Raw genomic sequence first — 25123 nt, forward strand, 5'->3', positions numbered from 1 at the left:
TAGACAAACCGAATGCAAGGTGAAACACCTGGCAAATGTTTCAGATCGCATCGCATAAATGGAAAATGCGGCGCAGCGAAAATGTTGCCACAAAATTTCGCACAAACATTTTCGGCAAAATACCCCGGGGAGTAGGAACTGTGAAGCAAACTGTGAAAATGCCGTAAAACTACAAGAATTGTCTTTTGTCTGTTGTCTGGTCAGTTCGGGGCTCGTTAGGTTCCTTGGGAGCAATTGCAAAGGAAACAACAAAAAAAAAATGCGAGAACGAGATCAAAATTAAAGCTGAGCTGAGAGTTAAGCTTATGAATGTGGAATACTCTTTAATGAAGTTCATTATACCCGCTACCCATAGGGTAGAAGGGTATTATAACTTTGTGCCGACAGCCGAGATGATATAGCCATGTCCGTCTGTCCGTCTGTCCATCCGTCCGTATGAACACCTAGATCTCAGAGACTATAAGAGATAGAGCTATAATTTTTTTTCGACAGCATTTGTTATGTTTGCACGCAAATCAAGTTTGTTTCAAATTTTTGTCACGCCCACTTCCGCCCCCGAAAATCAAAAAAAATCGAATAACAAGCCTAATTTTAAAGCTAGAGTTGCGAATTTCAAAAGTAATTTTCAACTACTATTTACTTTTGAATTTGAAATGAATATATTTCTCTGAATTTATTTGTTTATTTTTCTTTAATTGATTTGTACATTAATAGAATTAATTTGGAATTTGTTTTTATATAACATTTGGTGCAACTAGTTGAAATTTACTTTTGAAATTAAAACGAACATATTTTTATGAATTTATTTTTTTTTCTTACGAGTTTTGTTTATTTTTCTTTATTTGATTTGAACGTAAAAACAATTCAATTTACATATATTTATCAGTGAAATTTTCTTCAAGTAGTTGAAATTTACTTTTGAAATTAAAATTACTATTTATGAATTTATTTTTACTAGTTTTGTTTATTTTTCTTTATCTGATTTGTACATTAAAAGAATGAAATTTAAATTTGTTTTTCTATGACATTTTGTTCAAGTAGTTGAAATTTCCTTTTGAAATTAAAATGAATATATTTTGTTTTGAAAATGTTAAAATGAGGTTGGAAGTTTTTTCTAAACTTAATTGATTTTTAATTTGATAAGATTAATTGAAAATTTTGTATGAATTTTACTTTTGAAATTGATATTTTTTAAATGTTTAGCCGTTTCTTGTAAATTGAAAACTAAAGGAATGTATAGATATTTAAATATGAAAATGATAGAATCATGTTTCATAATTTTAAATGTTTGCAAATTAAAAAAAATCATTGAAAATGTAAACGATGGCAACATTTATAATTTATGCTTGAAAGTCTTAAGTATGTTAAATCAAATTAAAAAGCAAGCTGATTACAATGGGGAAGACGAGCAGCTTGTCAACTCCCCCTCCCTCTTCATACTCCCCCTCCCTGGAAAAAGTCCGTAATTATGCATAGCCGCAAAACAAGGATATCAGCAGAAATGCAAAAATACAACGCGAGGGTGAAAAGCTAGAGGAAGAGCGAAGGGTGAAGAGCGAAAAGGGAAGGGAAATCCATATAAGTCGAGTCAAAAAATGTACAAACTAAAAGCCGGATGGATTAAATTGGGATTTATGCACAAATGCACTCGTGAAATACCTACACAAACACACACACAGACAGACACACCTATAAACATGGCTCGCTTTCTAGCTTTCTCTCCGTCTCTCTCTCTCTTCGTCACCCTTCAGCTAACCGTGCAAGGTTCTGGGTTTATTTTTTGTTGTTGTGTTGTTGGCTGCTTTGGTTGTTTTTGTGCTCGGTGCTGTCTCATTTTTCGGGGCAGATAAAAATGTTGAAACAATAACCAAGGTAATTCCCAGGAGCCATTGCCAACAAAAATGCCAGGATAACTGTGACTCACACACACACACACAAACACACACACACACACGGAGTGAAATGCACATGGAAAAGTTTCTCTGAGATTTTGGAGCATTTGCAAGTTGGCTTTGGGAACGAGACGAGACTACAAGTGTTTGTTGTATACAATTTTATGCCTCTGCCCCCATATGGAAATTCCGCTTGATGGCGAAGAGAGCAAGCGAGTGGGGGAGTGGGAGAGGGGGAGTGGGAGAGGGGGAGTGGGAGAGGGGAGGAGTGTATGCACTTTTTATGTTAGTCAGCAAATTGGATGCTGCTTTCCGCACATTTTGTTGCATCCATATGAAGTTTGTGCTTTAGATGCCCAACAAAAAACGAGAGAAACAAGAGAGGGGGAGAGGGTCCTGTTTTGGTCCTTGCAGCAACATCAGCAATAAAGTGAAATACACGTCTAAAAAGAGAGAGAGAGAGGGGGAGAGAGAGTGAGAGACAAAACGCTTTAAAGTGGCCATTCATGAATTAGCCCTTCAGCTTTGGCTTTTCTTTTTAGCATTTTTGCTGCAGATTGACAATTTGCTTTTCAATTTGCGTCCGTCTGTCTGTCTGTCCGTCAGTCAACTGCCAATGGATTGCAGTGTGTGTGTGTGTGTGTGTGTGCCCCCAAAATTGTGGTTGCTTCTCAATTTCCATAATTCGCATTGACCCACAAGTCTGACAGAAATTGACTTTTGTCCATCAGCTGGTTGACGTCTGACCCTGGCCTACGTTCTCTCTCCCTCTCTATCTATCTCTCTCTCTCTCTCTCTCTCTCATTCTATCTTTCTGTCTCTGTCGCTGCTCTTGACACGCCACACGAGACTCGAAGACTCAAGACTGATGAGGCAAGTGCGGAGACAGCGTCAGTTCCATAATACAATGCATATGTCACAATTACTTGGCTTTGAATGCTTCTCCTCCTCTTCCTCTTTCTTCTTTGGCAGCTAAAGAGTACTTAGAGTACTTTCAGTTTGTCATGCACTTTGCAACAGCTGCACTTTAATAGTTATTCAATTAAACTATATGCGCTCATTTCAATTAACATTGAATATGATTGACAATTGTTTTTCATACGAAATTTGTTCTCCAATAGTTGGTAATATTAAAAGGTTTTCTTCAACTAGGTTTTCGTAGTTAATTTTTTGTATTTTATAATTCAAAATCGAATTAAATAATATGGTATAACAAATATTAAATAATAATTCAAAATTATAATTAATATATTTAATATATAATAATATTAATATAATTAATATATGTATGTAAAGTAAATGGTAAATAAATTCCTACATAATATTTATTGATTTTCTTGAAATACGGTTGTGAAGTGATTTTTGTAATATTTTAACTATCGATTTTTAGCTCTTTAAATTTTTAATATTTTTCAAAGTTTAGTTTTCTTGCAATGTTTTTGGTTTGTAAGTCTTCATTTACTTTCTCTAAAATACATATATTATATACCTAACATTATTGTTCTATAAATTTCAAGTTTAAAGAAGAAAAGTTCAAATTGGTCAATATACATTTTTCTAATTCTTGTTTAAACAAGTTCACTTAGTTTCATCTTTTCATATTATAATAATGCCATAGTTAACGAAATAACTGATTAAAGATTTGGTTTATAAAATAGTAAAAGGATTTTCTTAAAAATATATTCTTTTTAATTTTCAATTAGTTAATAATAAGAACATTAGAATCTTATAAAGACATTCCGTTAACAAAATAAGATAGATTATTAATTAAATAAATAAATTATTAACGAAATAACTGATTAAAGATTTGGTTTATAAAATAGTAAAAGGATTTTCTTAAAAATATACCCAGTAATTTGAATTCTTTTTAATTTTCAATTAGTTAATAATAAGAACATTAGAATCTTATAAAGACATTCCGTTAACAAAATAAGATAAATTATTAAATGTTTTCCCTTATTTCATATTTTCTATATCTTGTTGCCGTTGCACATTTATTTGAAATCTTAAGGAATAATTTTGTGATTTATTTGCTTTGAATAGCAGAGCATTTTTCTGTCAGTTTAGTTGTTGTTATGTCGCTGTTTACTGTTTGCTGTTTGTTGGTTGTTGTTTGCTGGCTCAACTGTTTCAGCTTCAGCTTCAATTACATTTGCGCTGGTCCAAACTGAGACTGAAGCAAAACTCAAACCCAGACTTGTTGTGGGTACCGTAAATATTCGTAGTTCAAAGAGCGGGGGAGGAGATTGGACTGCGGTTGGGACTGCGGTTAGACAGTCGAGGCAACATCTGTTTCAAGCATGCGTCCCTTGTCCTGTTCTCCAAGGGTTGTTGCAACATGTCGTTTCTTTTGCCCCCCAAACCAGTTGTGGCCATGTTTCATTTCATTTTGACAAACAGTTTGTTGTTTTGTTGCCCTTAAAGGAGGAGAAACAGGTGGAGGAGGAGGAGGAGACAGTCAACCTGTGTGTGTCTTTGCCACATATCTATGACAGGAGTATCTGGAAAATGCAACTTGTATCTGCATCTGTAGGTGGATGTATCTCAATCAGCTCGCACTTGAATGCGATTGTGCGAGTAATGTATTAATTTGGAAAGCAAATGCAAATTGTGTCAGTTTACCCACATTGAATTCATTCAGGTTAATTGCGCAATTGAATGGATAAATATAAACTATAAATATAATGAGAGGGACAGCTAGTTAACCCTGCGACCACTAAATTGCATAAATCGCATTTTAAAGTCATTTCAATTGACTGCATCGCATTCATCTCCTCCTCCTCCTCCTCCCCTTCATTAATTTTATTTCACTTTCTCAGCTCTCGTTATGCAAGCGACATTTATTCTTCAGCATGCATACTTAATTTACACACATATATATATATACATATATCATATTCCATGTCATATTATCTGCCTCCGTTCATGTTCATGTTAATATCGATGTCGTTGCTGTTGTTGTTGTTGTTGTTGCTGTTCGGATCGCTTTTCCACAACAATTTATTGTGTGTATGTCTGTGTGTGTTTTTCTCTCTTTTTGTTTCATTTGATTGAATTATGTCGCGCTGTTGTTGTGGATTTAAATGCAGTCGCTTGTATTTGCCGCATTTAATTACAATTCAATTTGGAATCGAGCCACGTTTTCATCTGATTATACTTGTATGTGTGTGCAATATACTCGTATGCAACGATTGCCACATGCAATTTATGTAAATCTTTTACACACACACGCACATACATCACATAATTAACAAATCAAATTTGTATATTACCGCATTTATGGGCCAACCTCTTCAAAAACCAAATCAATCATCAAATAAATTAGACTAATAATACCACCAAACAACACCAACAAAAAAAGAGTTCGATTTAAACTGCCAGCAATATTATCAAAAGTTATTCGTATCAATTAATGTTTTCTTGTCGTGTCCAAATATGATTATTACCCATCAAGATACGAGTTTCAAAAACCAAATATAGTCTTTATATTAAATTAAGATCTTACGTATGCATTGAAAACATTTCAAGAACACTCGCTTATCTAATGAGGTTACATTCCGATTCGGATTGAATAAACTCAACTGACATTTTGTGCTAATCTAAGTTAAACACACATTCTGGCAAACTACAGAGACATCTAATCTTTGAGGCAGCATCTCATTTAAATATCGTAAATAAGTGGAAGGCGTTATTCGATAGAAGAAGAAAGATGCTAGGAAAGACATACATACAAGTATATTTAGGTATGAAAAAAATAGTGAACACAAAATGTTTTTTGTTTATTGATTTGAAAAATATATTTTTATGATGGTATTTTCAGTACTAGTAGTATAAATTCTAGTATATTTATAGTTAGTAATAGTATTACAGCAAAAAATGAACAGCGTGTTATTAACTTTAGAGTATTAATAGTATTATTTTTAGTATTAATAGTCTTATTTGCAGAACTTTTATTAGTTAGTATTTTTATAGTTTTTAGCACTAGTAGTATAATTTCTAGTATTTATATTTATAGTTATATTTATAGTTAGTAATAGTATTACAGCAAAAAATGAGCACCGTGTTATTAACTTTAGAGTATTAATAGTATTATTAATAGTCTTAATTGCAGAACTTTTTTTTAGTTAGTATTTTTATAGTTGCAACAGTATTTTTGTCAACAAATTATCTTAGTATTTTTTGATGTTAGTAGTATTATGTTTAATTTAAGCATAGTTATAAGTATTTTCTAGTTATTACTTTTATGAGCAAGCTTTTTCGTATATTTTAGTGCTTGTGGTATTATTTTTAGTATTTGTATAGTTAGTATTTTTATACTTTTAACAGTATTTCACTAAATGGAACAGCTTTTCCATAGCAGAATTTTTAGAATTTTTTTTTAGAATTTTTTTTAGTATTGTAGTATTTATTTGTAGTATTATCAGTAGATTTTAGTATTTTTACAGTTTATACTTTTAAAGATTCTCGCACAATTTATAAACTCGAGATGTTTTAGAAAAACATCAATTACAAGTAAATAGTTTTTATGAAAACAGTATTTTTTATATACTGTAGCAGTGAATTGTGCTTTTAGGACAAGTTATTGACTGTTTTAAAGCTAATCATTAAACAAATTTGTGATTAAGACAATAACTCACTACTTTAAAGAAGTCTAGCCATAAAATGTGCGATGTAATCGGATTTTTGTTATAGATATTTGTGAAAACTGCAAAAATATAATTTCATTGTCATTGTGATATCTTTCAGTATATATATAAGATTATATGGGCATATCGAATGATAATGTCCGGCTCTGACTTTGACCTAGTGGCATTGTCTGGCAAATGTGTGCAATGTCTGCGATGATTACTTGCAGACACAGTTTTCAGTGGACAGTGGACATCGGACATCGGACAGCGGAGAAGTCATGGATGAGGGCAGAGAGTTTGGTCTCTCCGTTCGCCCCTCAGTTATTTATTTAATTGTAACATTTGGTGTTGTTTGTTATTGTTGCAATTGTTTGTTTGCCTGCCTTGTAAAATATTTTACAATGCAAACGAGCAAACGCAATAAAGCTGAACAAGCAGCAACCCAAGAGGAGGCGATAAACGAACGAGCCAAGCGAAGGGAGACACAAGGGGGCACACAAAGCCAGAGCCAGAGCCAGAGCCAGAGCCAAAGCCAAAAGCAAAGAAAAACCTTAACGAAAAAATAAAACCAAAAGCAAAACCTAAGCCGACACGCTAGCTGCACAGCAACAACAACAACAGCAACAACAACCAGAGCAATGACAAACAAACAAAACAACAACCGAAATGTGTTCAATTCCATTTATCATTTACGCATGATAAGCCTGATAAGCGGCGCACTTTGTGCATGCTTCGCTCCGCTTGTGTTTCTGTCTCTCTCTGTCTTGTTGTTTGTGCTCCTCCTCTGCTTCTTCTGCTTCTTCTTCGTCTTCTTCTTCTGCCTTTGTCGCTATCTCTATCTCTGCCTCTGACTCTGTCTCCGTTTCGATGATGATAACCAGTGACACGAGAGACGCAAAGCGATAAGCAGCCCACCAGGGAGAAGCGGGGAGAGAGAGAGAGAGAGAGAAAGAGAGTGAGGGAGGGAGAGAGGTAGACAGAGTAAAATACTCCCCGTAACTCGCAAGTTGTCGTCGGCGCAATGCTCCCGCAATTTGTATCTGTATCTGCACTTGTCGCAATCTGCATCTTGTCATCTCTCTAAGGTTGCACCAAAATCACCAGAGACACACACACATACATACACACACACACATACAGTCTGTGTGTTGCTGGAATCTGTTATTTGCACTTCTACAAAGTTGCTGCTTTACCGACTCACAAATTATGTAAATGTCAATTATTAATATCATTTTTTTTTAATTTATCTAATAAACGTAGAAATTTGAATTTTATTAAGTCAACAATTTTCATTACTAATGTGTTCTATTTAATTTCTTTACTTAACGTATAAATTGTGACTTTATCGATTCACAAATTATGTAAATTTCAATTACTAATATTATTTTTTTTTTAATTTATTTAATAAATTATGTAAATTTCAATTACTTATATTATTATTTTTTTAAATTCATTAAATAAGTATAAATTGATTGACTTCGTCGAGTCACAAATTATGTTATTTTCAATTACTATTATAATTTGTACGAAATTAATTTATTGAACGTAAAAAGTTTAATTTTATCGAGTCACAAATTATGAAAATACCGATTACTATTATTATGTTGTTTTGAATGTATTTAATAATCATGAGATTACAGTTAGAATTTTTTAATTCTGTTTATCGAGAAAGAAATTATTCAAATTTTAATTACAATTGTTTTTCAATTTATTTGTATTATTTATTATTTTTATTATTTTGTTGGTTTTTATATATTTTTTGTTTTTTTTTGAGTTTATGATATTAGTTTGTGTTTGTTTTAGTTTTTCAATAATAATTATTTTTAATTTCATTATTTATAATTAATATTTTTTAATTATTATATATATTTATTTACTTATGTATATTTGTTTAATTTTATTTCTAACCTTAAATATTGAATTTGTCGTAATTATTTTGGTATTCCATTTTCTTTTTTTGTTGATTGAATTGAAAATGCGCAACAATAATGAATTTGTAAATTTTGCAAGCTGTTCAACATTTAATTATTTTTTTTTATCTGTTACCTTGTTTTCTTTTGCAATAAAACACAATATTTCCCGCACGCTAACTGTAAAAATAAAACCTTGATTTTAATAGCTCAAATTGCGCTAATTAAGCAGTTAAAAATCAATTTACCGATTAGATTACACTCAATTTTCGCCATTCATTTGGTTTTTTTTTTTTTTTTTTTTTTTTTTTGGTTTGCACATTTAAATGTTTTGTTGAATTTCTTCGAAACCTTTTGTGACCCTCTTTGCTTTCTCCCCAAAAGTGTTTTCCAACCTTGGCTTGACACATTTTGCAACACTCATTTGGCCGTTGAAGTTTCCATTTCATCGTGTTGTTGTTGCTTGCTCGCCACGCTTTAGTTTCGAGTTAACTCACGCATTATTGCATTTGAAAAACGATTCGCTATGGTCAGTGAATAAGCAAGGGAGAGAGACAGAAAGAGTTAGAGTGAGAGAGGGAGTGTTAGAGTGAGAGAGAGAGAGCGATTCACGTGTGTGCAAGTTGAGTAAGAGCTCATTGCGGTCGCGTTTCGTGGAAGTCTCAGCTTGAAGCTGTTGCTGCTGCAACTCGATTGAAAATCAATTTTCTTGTAAAATTCATCGCGTTTCCATAATTACATTAATCTGCGCTTTCGGCGGCTGCTAGCTCAACTTTTCGCTTGTATAAACTTTTTTGTTTTATTCGTTTCTATTTCACATTTCTTATTTTTCTCGTTTTCTCGTTTACAATTAAATCTTCATTTGGGAAAAGCTTGCCAGAGTATGAGTCATAAACAACAACAATAGTAATAATAATAATAATAGCAGCGCCAGAGCAATAAACTAAAGTCAAAGTAATTATAAGAAATTATACAGCGCTTGAAGAGTTTTTCAGCTGCTGTTGTTGTTGTTGTTGTTGTCTTCATTTGTTTAGCTTTATGTATTTATGTTTTTTTTTTTTTTTGGCTAGAGGTTCATAAACCTTTTAAGTGTTTACCAATTATTGATGATGAGTGATTTCGTTTTGTTTGCTGCGAGCTGCAAAGACGGAACAAGATTCACATGGCGTATAAGTAATGAGTCTGTAAAATACAAAAGCGAGTATCGATTTCGTTAAATTGCAAAATAAATATTGTTGCAAGCAAATACTTTGATTTAATGGGCGACAACGTGTTAAATATCTGCTTCATATTTGATGAGCTGCACTTTGGAGTTAAACGACGAATGTAAAGATGCTGCAGCCACTCGCTTGAGTGACGATTAATGCATGACCATTAAGAAAACAATGTTCAAGAAGTTTTTCATCCACGACAGCAAATCCCTTTTTCAACTTTGGACAAGGAAGTCAACAAAACGGAACGCAATAATTTGAAGCAATTTATTAAAGCACTAAAGACGAAGAGTTTGATAAAGCGAAAGGGAGTGGGAACAGAGAAAAAAGTTGTAGAATTAGTAAAGATGGAAAGAATACAAATTAAACTTAAAAATACACGAAAAATAGGGAAAACAAAACGTATCAGATTTTTATGAAACAATTACAGTCGAGTGTGCTCGACGATGAGATACTTACTACACATTTTGAATAAAAGCAAAACAGAGCGGTACCAACAAATTAAATAATATACCGAATGTTATATTTGGCTTATCGAGGAATAAAAGCAAAGCAGTGAGGTATTATTCTAAAAATATACCAAATAATATACCATTAAAATACTAAAAATACCAAAATTTATATAAGGTTTATCGATGAATAAAAGTAAAACAGTGTGGTATTATTCTGAAAAATTACCAAATTAATACTGCAAAAATACCAAAGGTTATATTTGGTATATCGGTGAAGTGCTATATACTTTATAGATTGAGACGGCAGCGTGTATAAAAAAATGAAATGCAAAAATATAAAAAAAAAGTAGAAGATAATAACGAAGGGGAAAAAAGCAGCAAGAATTATTTTTATTGTTGTTTTGGTGTAGCAAATGATTTGCACAAAACTTGTTGATAGCCAAGCAAATAAAATGATTGCATTACATAAAAAAGTTACTTAAGTTTTTTCAACCTGCATGTGTGAGTGTGTGTGTGTGTGTAGTCTGAGTAGTTTGCGCAGTTAATTGACTGTGAAATGTGCAATCTTCAAGTTAATAATCGGCTACCAAATGTGCCTGGAACTCAAGCTGCACAAGCGAAGCAAATATTACGCTGGCAGTTGCAACAACAAGTGCAACTGCCACTGCAACTGCAACTGCAACTTTAAACTGCTGCAGCATGTGTATATGCAACACACAACATACAAGCATAATATTAGTACAAGAAATAGGAGGCAATTAAGCAAGAGCAAGAGCGAGAGCGAGAGCAAGAACTCTGTGGCAGATAGATATGCGTAACATTGCAAAAAGCTATAAGTAAACAAGTCGAAGCATAAACAACAATAACAACAAGACTAGCCACAACAACAACAACAACAACAAGAGTAACAAAAACAACTATAGTTATTTCTGCAAATAGCAGCTCATGTCCATCAATCAAGCGCAGTACTCGAAATGGGATACGAAATTGGACGACGCAACGGCGGCTTTGTAGTTAAGTTTCATTTCTTTCCTCTTCTATACAACAACCATTTTTGGGGGCCCAAAGCTGCATCGCGTAAGAAAAAGAAAAAGAAAGAGCAACAGAAACCGAAACAGAAACATCACACAGTCCGACAAAGTCCGCGAGCGCGTTTTGCTCAATTATATAAAATTAATATGGGGCTCTTTTGTTTTCGGACTTTGGAAATTGGAACTGGAATTGGAATTCGAATTGGAAGTGGGACTGAGTCTGAGACTGAGACTGGAAAAGCAACAACAGAGCAACAATAACTCTGTCTGGTCTGGTGTAACTAACGATTCATCCACAGCCGCAGCACAACTGTGATTCATAGCTCTTTTATGCCTCCGATGCTCTGAGTCTGACTTTGGCTCAGTTTGAGTCTCGTGGTCAGCCATGTGAATCATTATCATTAACATTATCGAAAGCATTCAGAGTTATTCGTTGTGCACTTGAAAGTGGGCAGCGTCGTTACAACAGAATGAATATCTAGTAAAACACACTGAGTAAATCTAGTTTTATTCCCCATTCAAATTGGAGCGAAGTATTCAGTTGAAGTTTGCTATGATCTCAGTATCTTTAAAGCAACGCAATCCCTAAAAACTTAATGCAATATTATGTTTTTATTTCTAAGTTTTGCAATTATTTATAGCAGCATTTTTGTGGGCTTAGTCAATCAAATTCTTCTAAGTTTTGTGAACTTGAAACCTTTTTGAATGAGCAATTCAAGTTGCAAGTGCGAAAGATTTAAGATACATATTTTTTGCACGAATTAATATAGATTGTTAGACAAAGATAATGTTATAATAAGACATGGGAAATAAAAAAAAAACCAACCCTCATAATATGATAAGAATATAAAACACAAATAAAAAGAAAGCAGAAAAACGCAATAAGAAAAGTATAGATCAAAATTGATATAAAAATTTATATTATTGACTGATAGATAATGACAACGTTATAATGAGAGATAGGAAATTTCAATTAATAATATTAACAAAATGATAAGCAAAAATAAAAGCAAATTATATAAAATCTAAGCACATTAAAAATTCATAGATAAAAATCATTCTATTACGACTAGGGAGAAATTAACAAAAAAAAAGAAAACATTAATAAAATTATAACACAAATAAATAGTAAAAAAGACAGAAAGGCATACAAATAAAAGTATCGAATAGAACTGAATTAGTTTGTTAGACAAAGATGAAGTATTATCAGAAATTTGAAATATAAAAGCTAAGTATCAAAGTAAATCTTCTCATAACAATAAGTGAATATACTTGTAGCAAACTTGAAGAGAAAACAAAGTCTGGAAGACGTAAACATAAAAGTGTGGAGAAAACATTAGATCAAGTGACGGATTATAACAAAATATATACATATGTAAAATGGACACATCGTTAAAGCGATGAAGAGCTCGATACAACAAACACATATCACTGATGTGAAGCTGTAAATCTTGTAATTATTTTTTATTTGCCAATTGATTGACGACTTTTGATATGCTGATCGATTGTGATTGCGATTGTGTGATTGTCTGTCTGATTGGACTGTTCAGCTTCTATTTCTTTTTTCGTTTTCGGGTTTCGGGTTTCGTTTTCGGTAGCTGCGAATGACGCTGTAATTTATTTGCCTACCAATCGAGACGACGATGGGGCAAAGGGGAGCAGAGGAGGAGTGTGTTGGACGCCTGCTAAGTGTCGGGCTGGCAATGCTTGGTCATAAATTTTCACATTGCATTTGCGTATGTTGGCCATCGTCGCAGATTGCCAGGGTTGCCATGGTGCCATCCATAGTGGCTCCTCTCAATATAATTTATGTGCGCATTTTTATGGTTCCTTACCTTCTCTGCGTTTTTATACCCGCCTACCCATAGTGTAGAAGGGTATTTAAGTTTGGGCTTGCAGAAAAATTTGATATAAGCTCGATCAGCATGAACAGACGAGCCGAAAAATGGCAAGTAAAAGCTTTGGCTGATCATCTGGTGCATTTTGTCCTCTATTTGGTAGTATTTCATCAATATACCAAATATCACATTTGGTATATTTTAGTATTTTTGGCAACGATCCGGTATATTTTGACCTCGACTTGGTATATTCCGAATATAGTATTTCATTGATATACCAAATATGTATTAGTATTTTCGGCGACAATCTGGCATCTATTTGGCATATTTTGAATGTAGTATTTCACCGATATACCAAATATGACCTTCGGTATATTTCACTATTATTGTGGTATATTATTTGGTATATTTCAAAAATAATTTCACACTGTTTTGCTTTTATTTAATATGGTTAGCGGATATCTCAAAGTCGAGCACACTCGACTGCCGCTTTTTCACTTGATTTTTTTCTGCGTTTCGTTTCTTTGACCACACTTTAATGCATCTTCTGGCACCTTTTGGCATTCAAATACTTGCAACATTATGTTAGGGAGGCGAGTCGCATTTGCATTTTATATATATGTGTGTGTGTGTGTGTGTGTGTGTGTGTGCGGCATGTGTGAGAAAGTGTTTGAACTAGTCTCCAATTTATAAGCATACTCATTCATCATTATACTAATTCTCCATAATGAAATTCACATTTACAATCCACATACAATTATATAATATTCTTAATTTCTTATTTTCTTTTATACTTGCAGAATCAAAAGAAAACATCAACGTCATCATCATCTTCATCAACATTTATTTTCTTCGTATTTTTGGCAGCCAAGGTAAGTCAAAGTCAAATTTATGCGATTGCGATTGCGATGCGTACTTTCTCCCACGATTGGCCCTTATTTCTATTTACTTCTTAACTATGTTGTTGATTTTTATTTTATTTGTCGCGCTGTAACGCATAAATCACGATTCAGATTCGGATTCGCATTCGCATTCGCAATGCAAAGCAAAGCTGAGAAAAAAAGCACAGTCAAAGTCCGAGTTTTGCGAATCAAGTTTTTTCTTCTTCCTCTATTTTTTTGTGTATTTTTTTTTTTGTCGCTGCATAGTTCGAAGGAATCGCAATTTGTGCAAGAGCTGAAATCAATTTCCGTTCGACTTTATGAACAAAAATATTTATTTGCTTTATGACGTTTTCAATTCAAATTTGAATAGTTGTGGATACTACATAGTTCTCTGCTTTCTCACATCCTGTCGCCATTTGTCGTCAAAAAAATAAACAACAATTTTGTTTTTGTGCTGGAATATATTTTTCTGTTAATTTCTTAGCTGGCAGAGCGCCAACAAATTTCTGTTCTGTTGCGTTTTATGTTTACCTTTGGTGACGAACTTTGTGTTCACGCATTTAAAATCATTTCTCTAGTTAGTCTAGCTTTTTTGATTGATGCGTCGCACACAGCACGAAAGTTAAGCAAATGAATAGCTGACGAGACACTGAGGTCAAGTTGTTGCAACACAAGTTTCTCTCTCTCTCTCTCTCTCTCTCTCTTGCAGTTAGCATAATTAATGTCAGCCCGATTGACTTGCCATGTCCTTAAACCGTTGCGATAATATGTCAATGTCTCTATTCAGAGAGAGAGAGAAAGAGAGAGAAATGGAGCTTGTTAGTCGCTAGATCACGGAAGTAAATTGCAGACACTTGCTGCCCTTCAAGATGCCGCGTCGTTGTGCCCCATGCCACATGCCACATGCCACATGCTGCCACCCGCCCATTTGAAAGTGCAGCAGCCTACGCTGAGCTCAGTTTGCTTCGGTTCAGTTGAGTCTCTACTTTTTTTTTCTTTCCATTTTTTGTGCTTTTTTCATTAACTTTTATAGTCTGGCCAACTGGCTGGCAAGTACGGAAAGTACGTGCACAATTTTCCATTTTTAACAAGCGACAACGACGACTGCGGTGGCGGTGGCAGCTCCTACTCTTCTCTCTCTCTCTCTGTCAGTAAGTAAGGCCAAAAGCGAGAAACCGAGAAACCAGTTCAAAATGGATTTTCGCGCCGCGTCGGCTGCATAAATAAAACCAAAAGCAGGCAAACAGCCAAGAGACAAACACAAACAACAACAGCAACAACACCAAGAAATACAGAAAAAATGCCAAAGCAATGCAAAGTCAAGCAACCTATCCAAGTACCTGACTATGTGCAACACACACACTCCATGTGTGTCTTTTCTACCCTGACGCCCAGATATGGCATTAACCATTTGCCGTGCAAAATGACACCTGGTGATTTACTCTGCAAAACTACTTTGCAATAATAATCACCTGCTGAGTTGAGTTGAGGGTGAATAATGTGATGGAAAATTATGTTTGGGTGGTGAAAACCAAGAAATATCACAATTAATGATAGATACAAATATGAATACGATTTGTAGATTTGAAGAAGTTTTGTATTTATAGTATATAAAAATACTAAAAGGGAACGCTAAAAACAAATTGTATACCGAAGGGGAACGCTAAAAACGAATCTCTTTCCATACTTTTAAATATTAATATTTTTATTTGTATATACAATATTATTTAAAAAAAACTTCGCAAAAATCCTTTCACACAATCGTAATCTACTTAAAATTGTATATTCCAGTAATGATGTTTTGATGTATAATATATAAAAAATACTAAAAGGAAACCAACAATACATTCGATTAATACTGTTTTTTTTGGTTTTACAAAAATGCTAAGAGGATACACTCAAAATAAGTTGTGTCACATTATTTAATGAAGTTTTATAGCAACAATGTTTGCATACAATATTTATTACAAAAAAATACTAGAATTTGACAAATTTCTTTCGTACTTCATGTCGACAAAGGTATTAAGATTATTTGAATATACTTTTTATTAACAACAATATAACACAATTCTATCATATCTGTGAATATTGAGACAAAGCAATGCATTTGATTAATACAATAATTTAACTAACAAAAAAATACTGTACGAAAAAAACAGTATATTTTGTTAATACTTTTTTTTTTTTAAATATTTATACTATGATTACTGTTTTACGATTAATATGGTTTTTGTAAAAAAAATACTAAAAGAGAAAAAAACAGTATTTTCAGTTAATACTTTTTTACTTTTTGTAATATTAAGTTTAATAATACTGTTTTGCGAATAATACTGCTTTTGATAAAAAATACTAAAATACAAAAAAATCAGTATATTTATTTAATACTTTTTTCCACCTCTTCAAACATTACGAAAGCTTTTAACCAACAGAAATGAATCCATAAAGGATTTAAATTGATTAATGCAACAGCAGGGTATTTTGTAGCCGATGACAAATAGAGAAGAGCAGTAAAGGAGCACAGCATTCTTAGTTGCGCTTTGGTTTTGGTCTTTTGTGGTTTTGGAAGACTGCCGTCATTTCTTTTCCATAGCAATTTACCAAATATGTACCTTTCACTTTGAAAATCGTAAAATGTCACAAACTGTTCAATAAAAACACAAATGACAATAAAAATGCGATAAAAAAAGCAGCAACCGCAGTAACAACACACGAGAAAAAACACTAGAGGTAAAGAAAGAGAGAGAGAGAGAGAGAAAAAACAATGCAAGCAATTGCATAAATTAATGTAAATTTATGCGAAAAATTACAACAGCAACAACAGCAGCAACAACGACAGCGACAGCGACAACGACAAAAAGCAGTTACATTGAACAACCAGCGGTATTTTCACATTGTGCAGCTTTTCTGCTGGCTTAAAAGGGTTCGTGGATGCCGGAGGGGGTGGTAGGGGATAGTTGGAGGGATCAACCTGTGTGTGGGGTAAGATTAAAGCGGTTGGAAAGAGAGGGGAGAACAGTCATTTCTTTTGCATCGATGCAGTTATTCATATATGAATAATCAAATACAATAAAAGTCACTTTTAATTTACTCTCGGTTAATAAATGTTTTTTTTTTGCGCAGGTGCAAATGAGTGTGTGTGTGTCTGCGAGTATGTGTGTGTGTGTGAATGTGTGTGCGTGTGAATGTGTGTGCGTGTGAATGTGTGTGTTATGATATCAAGTCGTGTGCAACTGCATCGAATCGACTGAAATTGAAACTTCAAAGCTATGTTTTTGTTTTGTTTCTTTAGTGTTTTTTTTTTTTTGTGTATTATATGTTATATGTTTTTTATCTTTCGAAATTTACGACAAAAACGTGTTTCAAATCGCTTTAAGGGGGTCAAAACTTTTGTTCGCCTTTATGATGGTTTTCCTCTTCTTTAGTTAAACATTTCTCAACTCTCTCGACTCAATTCAATCTAAACTGGGAAACGCTTTTTTCCATTTGCATTTTTCAACTTTTCGTTTTATGATTTTTGTTTCGTATATCTGTATATCTGTGTGTAGATGTGCAACGTGCGAGAAAAAAAATCGAAAAGAAAACAAAGCTCATCTTCAAATTTTATCTGCGTTGCGGTCTTTTAAGTAGTTATGCTCGGTTAGATAGTCTTTGGTTATATAAACTGTTTATTTGGAAATGTGTTTTCCATTTGCATAAAAAGCGTGAGAAATGTGCAAAGCAATTGGCGTGCTATCACAACACAGAAATTCGTTTTGGGAAATTATGCTAAATTAATGTGATAAATTGAGAGTTCGTTGATGAACACTTCAAAATTAAGCGGCTTAAAACATATGCATGTATTTTCTCCTTAATTAAGTTTTATTAAGGTACTAAAGAAGGTATTATTATTATCAGCGGAAATCCTTTTTTAGAAAGTAATTTGTATAAAATTGCTTTACAGAAAAGTAATAATAATAAGAGTAAAATGTCATTTTAAAATAGAAGACGGCAAACATTACAATATGCAGATTCTATTTTTGACCTTTTTTTAAGGAATTTTAAATATTTGAGTAAATAATAAATCTCAAGTAATTATCTTTTTATAATTAAATTTTTATTTCTGCATAAGAATAATATTTAGTGATTGATATTATTATAATTATTGATTAAGTTAATTTTATTTTGTTTATTACTTTATTATTTCTTTTTTTTTATTATAATTATTGTTATTATTTTTTTATTATAATTATTATTATTATTATTTTTGTAGTATTTACAATCTAATTTGTAATGTTTTGTATACAGCTTAGACTAACTTTTGATTTTTTTTGTTTATTAAGTTATTATTTTTATTTTTTTATTTATTTGTTTTGTTTTTTTTTTTAATTTTTATTTATTTGTATTTTTTTTTATAATTATTTTTTATTTTTTTTTTTATAATTATTTTTTTTTTTTTAGTTATTTTTTTTTAAATTATTTTTTATTTTTTTTTTAAATTATTTTTTATTATCATTTTTTTTTATTATTATTGGATTTTGTTATTATTATTTTTTTTAATTATTATTTTTTATGTATATTTCTTATTCCATCCTATTTTGCAATTATTTGTGTACAACATATTATAGAATAATTACAGTCACTTTTTAAACTCTACAAAATACCTATGACAAAGCATTTAAAAGTAGAACAGATCGTAATGGATTTTCCGTTGTGTGCAAAAATGTGTTTCCATTTTTTTGTTCATGCGAAGGAGGAAAAATCAAAATACTTACCAAAAAATAGAAAAGAACAGAACAGAATTGGAAGACAAGTTGCTGCAGTTGCCAATTCCATTGGCGCCTGTCATTGTGAGCTTACGACTATTGTGGGTCACAAATCACGTAAGCCAAACACTCTGAAGCACTCACCAGGCCTCTGAATGTGTGTGTGTGAATGTGTTTGTGGAGTGTGAGTGTGAATGTGAATGCGAGTGCGTATAATGGCCATACGATGAAACCAAGTTGCTGCTGCTGCTGTTGCTGCTGCTGCGGCCTGTCAACTCAGTCACTGCACAAAGTACTTCTGAGTCATAAAAGAGTCCAAGCAGTGACTGCGACTGCGACTGCGACGTCAACAGCGACTGCGACTGCGACTGCAACTGCAGTTGGCAATTTTATGTTTGCTGCACTTGGACGGCAACGGGGCGATAAAAATGACACATGGAGTGTGCCATGGAGCTGCAAAGTAAATAAACTTTCCAGATATGCGCGCACACTGCACTCTGCACTCTCTTTCGCTAGGCGACTGTAGAAATTTCAAGCGTTTGCCGGTGGGCGTGGCATACTCCAAAAGTACAAAAAAAAAAACAGAAAAGCAGAAAGAAAAAACCGAAATGAAAATTCAGTCAAACGCAGACGGACAAGATTGCGAATACGAGTTATTAAAGCCATTTCGTTGCCTTACTGGGACAAAAGGGCACAGCGAAAGTTGCACTCGGTGCGCAGTGTGTGTGTGTGTGTGTGTGTCGGTGTGTGTCGCAATTAATAATGCATAATTTTTGATTTATGCTTGCCGGCAATTAAGGCGGACAATTCGAGCCAATTGCCATGGAAAAGAAAACCCCAACAAAATGCAAAATAAGATGTAGATATGATAAAAAAATGTTGACAAAATAATAAGAATTAATAAAAATAGTTTAGATGGAAATACTGAGGAATAAATAAAAAAATATTTTAGTAGTTAGTGCACGATAACAAATTGCAGTTTTTCAAATTTCAATTAACTAATAAGTTAGAGAATACCCGCTAATCATTTTGAATAAAAGTAAAAGAGTGCGGTGATAATTTTAAAATATACCAAATTAAAATACTACAAAGATGCTAAAATATACCAAATGGTATATTTGTTATATTGATACAGTGCTGCATTCAAAAAAATACCACTGAGTGCAAAATATACCAGATTGTCAGGCCAAAGCAATTTAGATCCGATTCCAAAAGTTTACGTTATTTTCCATACAAAAGTATTTCTTAATTAACTTCTACAATTTTATATCAAATCGCATAAATAGTATAACCATTATTGTCTACCCTCTACCCTCTGCGTAGTGGGTATAAAAATATTTATTTTAGTATTTTACTGGAAATAAACATATAAAATACACTTTATTTTATTGCTCATGGAGTTATTGTTATTGAATTTTTTCCCTGAAGCTTGCCACATTTATTTACACTATTTTGAAACGCAGTTAAATTTTCTTTGTAAGTAATTGAATCATTTGCAAAATGTCAACTAAAAAACTAAAAAAGAAAATAAAATAAAATACTAAACACAGTTTATGCTAGAAGCGACTTCATTTCCACTTTGATAATCGTGTGTCACAAAAGGTAGCCAAAGCTGGAAAAATTAAACATAGAGTTGTTGTTGAAGTACTCAGACAATTTAGATTTTCATTTATTTGTGTGTGCTGGGATTTAATGCACACTCGTATTTTGTTCTCTTTGTTGTTGACTGTTTGTGACAATACGACAATGTAGAAATACCAAAAAATGATTATGAAAAAAAAAAACAAACAAAACAATTTCAATTGAAAATGCACATGCAACAAGCTCAAAGCAACTAAACAACAACTGGTCAACCTTCGAGTTGTTGTTGTTGTTGTTGTTGTTGTTGTTGCTGTTGTTGTTCGCCCCTTTTATGGACAATTTTTTTGTGAAGTTCCGATGGTCAGCCAGCGATAGCCAACAAATGCGTGTAATGCGCTGTAATGTTCGGGTCTGTTGCTCAAAAAGCAAAGCAACAAAAAAGCCAATATTTCGATTTAGACTTCGATACGGATGCCGAATACCGAATACCGAATACCGACTCCACATCTCTGCGTTGTAAGGCTGATTGGCGAACTTGATTTATGCAACGCAGACGGAGATGGCGACGGAGACTGGAGAATTGTTGTAATTGCGCCCTTTGATCGCCATCGTAGCCTTGCGTATACGCAATGCGATGTTTGGCCTTGGATATATAACTAAATGGATGCACGCGTGTCTGTGTCTGTGTCTGAGTTTGAGTCTCTGTCCCAGTCACACATTTGTGTAAACTGAACTCAATTGAAAGGCATTTATTCGAGTCGAGTCGAGTCGAGTCTCGGTGTAAAAGGTCGCTGCAAAGCCTTTAAGCAAACAAGTTCATTAATCAAAAAGGGCGACGCGGTGAGGGCGGGCAAATTGTCGATGGAGCCCCTAAGTGTTGAAAGAAGTTGATTTAGAAAGGTTTTTATTGGGCTACAGATAAGTCGTTGCGATGTGTTTGCCATTTGAGCATTCATTTTGCATGAGCTTTGAGTTCTTTGATAATTATCGGTTACCTTAGCCTCCTTCTCTCCAAAGCCCCTAAATCAACAAAAAACAAAAACGAAACAAAAATAAAGGTCATTCGAAAACAAAATAAACACGCAAAATTAATTGAATTATTTTAATTAGATTTCGAATACAAAAAAACAGATGAGTTTAATTTGATTTTCGTAATTATTTATATTGTATATCAACAGAGACTATATATACAGTATTTTTATATACTGCATTCGCAGATTAAACAGACAAAACCGCATAAAAATTTCCATCGTAACTTCAGATAGTGGCTGAGAAGATACTGTATGTATGTACATATGTATGTATCTTTGGCGTATTTGCAATTAGGCAAACGGTAAAAAAGTTCCACTCACAGAAAGAACAATAAAAACGAATTTCAGACGAAGAAAAGTCTCTAAATATTTAAAAAGAAGCACAACAAAAAAAAGCTGTAAAGTAATGCAAATAGAATGAGAGCAGCTGTTGACTGCTGCTGTGGCCAGACAGTTATCTAGATTCTGGTATAATGAAATTATGATCAGTTGCGATATGATGACGTAAATCAGGGTTGTTCAACCTTTACATATAGTACTTTATATTCTAACTGTCTTTAAACGCAGCTGTCACAGTAATCAACTGTTGTTCTAAACGTATTTATTTGTATTTTTATACTGTGTCTATATACTGTATGTGAATACTGTATTTCTGTATTATATGTTCATGTACTGTAGTAGTATACTGAATTTATATACTGCGTTTATATAAAGTATTTATATACTGTATTTAAATACTGGTTCTATGTACTTTATTTATATAAAGAAGTTATATACTGTATTTATATACTGTACTTTTATACAGTATTTTAATACTGTACTTATGTACTGCATTTCTATACTGTATTAATATACTGAATTTATATACTATGTCTCTATACTGTATTTATATTTCGTATTTATATGCTGTGTATATATACATATAGTAATGTATTTATATTCTGCATTTTTATACAGTGTGTAAATACTGCATTTATATATTATACACTATATACTATATATACTGCATTCTTAAAATTGCGTATTAAATTTTCGGTATATTTTTCAATTTTCATTCATGTGTGGCAAAAGTAATTTTTATGTTTGCACACGTAATAAATAAAAAAAAAAACAAATTACACATGTATCATATTTACACTGCTTACTTAAATATTTATTTACATTATAATTTTGTTCTTTTCGTCTGTTTTTTTTGGGTTGCTTTGCTTTGTTGCTTTTGTCTTTCATTTGCTGTATGATTTGAAATTTAAATGTGACAACGAATTTTGTCAGCTTTGGGGTTTCTGTTTCGCCGTTTTGCCGTTTCGCTGTCAGCTCTTTGGCTCGGCAAACTTCAACTGGGCTCCCACCTCACATTTTTGGCTCGTTTAGCTTTCATTTCCGTGTGACCCAATTTGAAATGCAGACTGTGACAACAACGACAGCGGCAATAACAACAGCAACAAACATATAAGCAAACAATTGGACAGACAGCGAAACAAACAAACAGCCGAAGCAAAGCAGAGCAGAGATATTCGTATATATTTTTGGCTTGGCGCCTTTAATTGACATTTACGCGTTCATGACACGTTCACGACAATTGACGGTTTACAAGCGATGTGTGAGCTGTATGAGCTGTGTTGACCTTTTGCTCTCTCATCTCTTTGACACAGCAAACAAGAACAACAACAACCGTATTAATTATAATTATTATTTTGTTGAACAATTTAAGATGCGACTTGAGGGTTTCATTTAAAGTTTTGCTTCAGATTCGAATTCAGCTCCTGGTTCAGATTTGGCAATCTTGGCCTTAAGCTTTTTATCTTTTTTGCATATTTTAATTATAATTCTTTAATTGCGTTTATAATTGTTATTTACTCAAATCCCCATTGTGCTTAGCTTAACACCCTTCGCAGTTTCTCTCTCTCTCTCTCTCTCTCTCTCTCTCTTTCCCTTAACCTGACTTAACTCTCTGTGTGCCTGTCTTCTGCAATGTGTGCGAATACAACGAGCACTTGTATTATTCAAAAATTGCTTTTTCTTAGATACACTCTCTTGGCTTTCCCATAGCGCCTTTCTTCTTCCTCTTGTTGTTGTTGTTGTTGTAGCCACTCGCCTGTTTGTTGTTGCCCACTTGGCGTAATTAAAATACACTTAACGGTGCTTTGCATTTTGCCTTTTAGGTGAGCTCTGAAAAATGCCAACGACCTATGAAAAACTTTACAAATAGCAGCAATAACAGCCAAAGCAATAAACTCGTCGTCGAGTCGACGCATGAATACTCTTCTTTTTTTGTTGGTTTTCATATTTTTGTACGCTGCGAATGTGAGAACAAAATTTTCAATATTCAAAGTATATAATATATAATATAATGCAAATAATATTGAAAATATATATTTAAAAAAAAGTTTATAGAATGTTAGAATATATTTTACAAAAATATATATTTTAAATATTTTGAGGAATATTTGCATAATCTAAAATAATTTAATAGTCAACATTTAGTTTTCATTTTGTCTGCACAATTTGGAGCTATTCTGATAGAATATTTTAAGGCAACAAGTAATTGTTCGGTTATTTAGTGATTGTTCAGTCTCTTTATAAATAATTGCCATAGAAAGAATATATATTTTCTTGATAAACCAAAGAGTTTATATGAAGAATAGATATGGTAAACAATCAAAATAATAAAATTAATAAATTATAATAGAAATTTATATAACAATTTTAAAAAATTATTTTGTTTTTCACATTTTCCGTTTCTATTCTATTCTTCAATGTGAAAAGCAACAGCGTTTTGCTGTAGTCCAAAAAGTTTGAAGTAAACCTTTTTTAAGTAGAGTATAAGCTATAAGCACCATGCGAGTATGAGCATTAAATATACCTGCAAATGTAGCAGCAGAAATTTTTAATAGCATTTTCGCACTGTCGTTTATATTGTTATTTCTATTGTTTTGTTTGCTTTGGCGCTTGGCGAACTCTGCCAGCATATATATGTAGCATACATAGGCCTTTTAAATACTTACAGTAAAAACAATTTATGACGTTGAGTACAAAATTTATAACAGCAACTGCTGCTGCTGCTGATGTTGGGGAAAAAACGCCAGAAAAAAAGAAAGAGAAAAGTCAAACTGTTAGCAATTAAATGCACATGTGTTGAATTTTCTCTCCCCCATTGCCAGAGCACTTCAACACGATCAACAGCAATGTAGGTGTGTGTACTCTATAGAATAAAACTCCCACACTATGTGAACTCCTCTTATGCGAGATAACTAGATATCCTATATGTAGTGTGTGTGTTGTTCTAAGCCAAGGAATGCAAACAAACAAGGCTATTAAATTACACTTGCATCTTTCATTTGTTTACAACACATTAAACTATAAGTTAGGGAGAAAAGAGCGCCACAGTAAAAACAATAACAGACAGACAGAAAGACAGACAGATATACAGATAATTGGTGCCTCTCTCTGTGCTTCTCAACAGTCAGTTTGTTGCCTTTCTTTGCGCTTCTCAATGAACTTTGCATGCATTTAATTACTGGCAACTACATCGCCTGCAACTACTGTGTTGTGCTGCGAATTTAATTAAATTTATTACAGCCAAATGCATTATATAATGCCTAATTAAAGACCAACTTTATGTATGCTTAATTCATTGCTTCACACCCTGGCTGCCACAAATAACATTGGGTATGCTAAGCTATGACAGTGCTTTTAACTTACTTTTTCATGGGGTATTTAGTAGTCTGGCGGACTGAGTGTTAACGGCTTTTTTTGTTTTTGTTGTCTCTGCCCTTCACACAATTTCATGTAATTCCCATAATTGGCTGCGAAAGACCTTACGAAGGTAACAAGTCTCGGCCTAAAATGGTATTGGTAATTGCTGCTACTTATATAAAATACATTAAAAAAAATACAATATGAAGAAAAATGTATATAAATAT

General features: G+C 32.9%; 1 protein-coding gene across 2 annotated transcripts in view; it reads left to right on the plus strand.

Annotated features, from left to right (window-relative positions):
• LOC133849113 (homeobox protein 13) overlaps nucleotides 1–25123 on the plus strand; it is an 85283-nt gene that overhangs the window by 4894 nt on the left and 55266 nt on the right. The window contains exon 2 of one of the 2 annotated variants that reach the window (XM_062284996.1): nucleotides 13763–13838. The gene's annotated coding sequence lies outside the window, so the exon portion shown is untranslated. The remainder of the gene's footprint in view (nucleotides 1–13762; nucleotides 13839–25123) is intronic. The other variant, XM_062284995.1, reaches the window with a different exon arrangement.

This window comes from Drosophila sulfurigaster, chromosome X, assembly GCF_023558435.1.
Source record: "Drosophila sulfurigaster albostrigata strain 15112-1811.04 chromosome X, ASM2355843v2, whole genome shotgun sequence".
NCBI lineage: Eukaryota > Metazoa > Arthropoda > Insecta > Diptera > Drosophilidae > Drosophila > Drosophila sulfurigaster.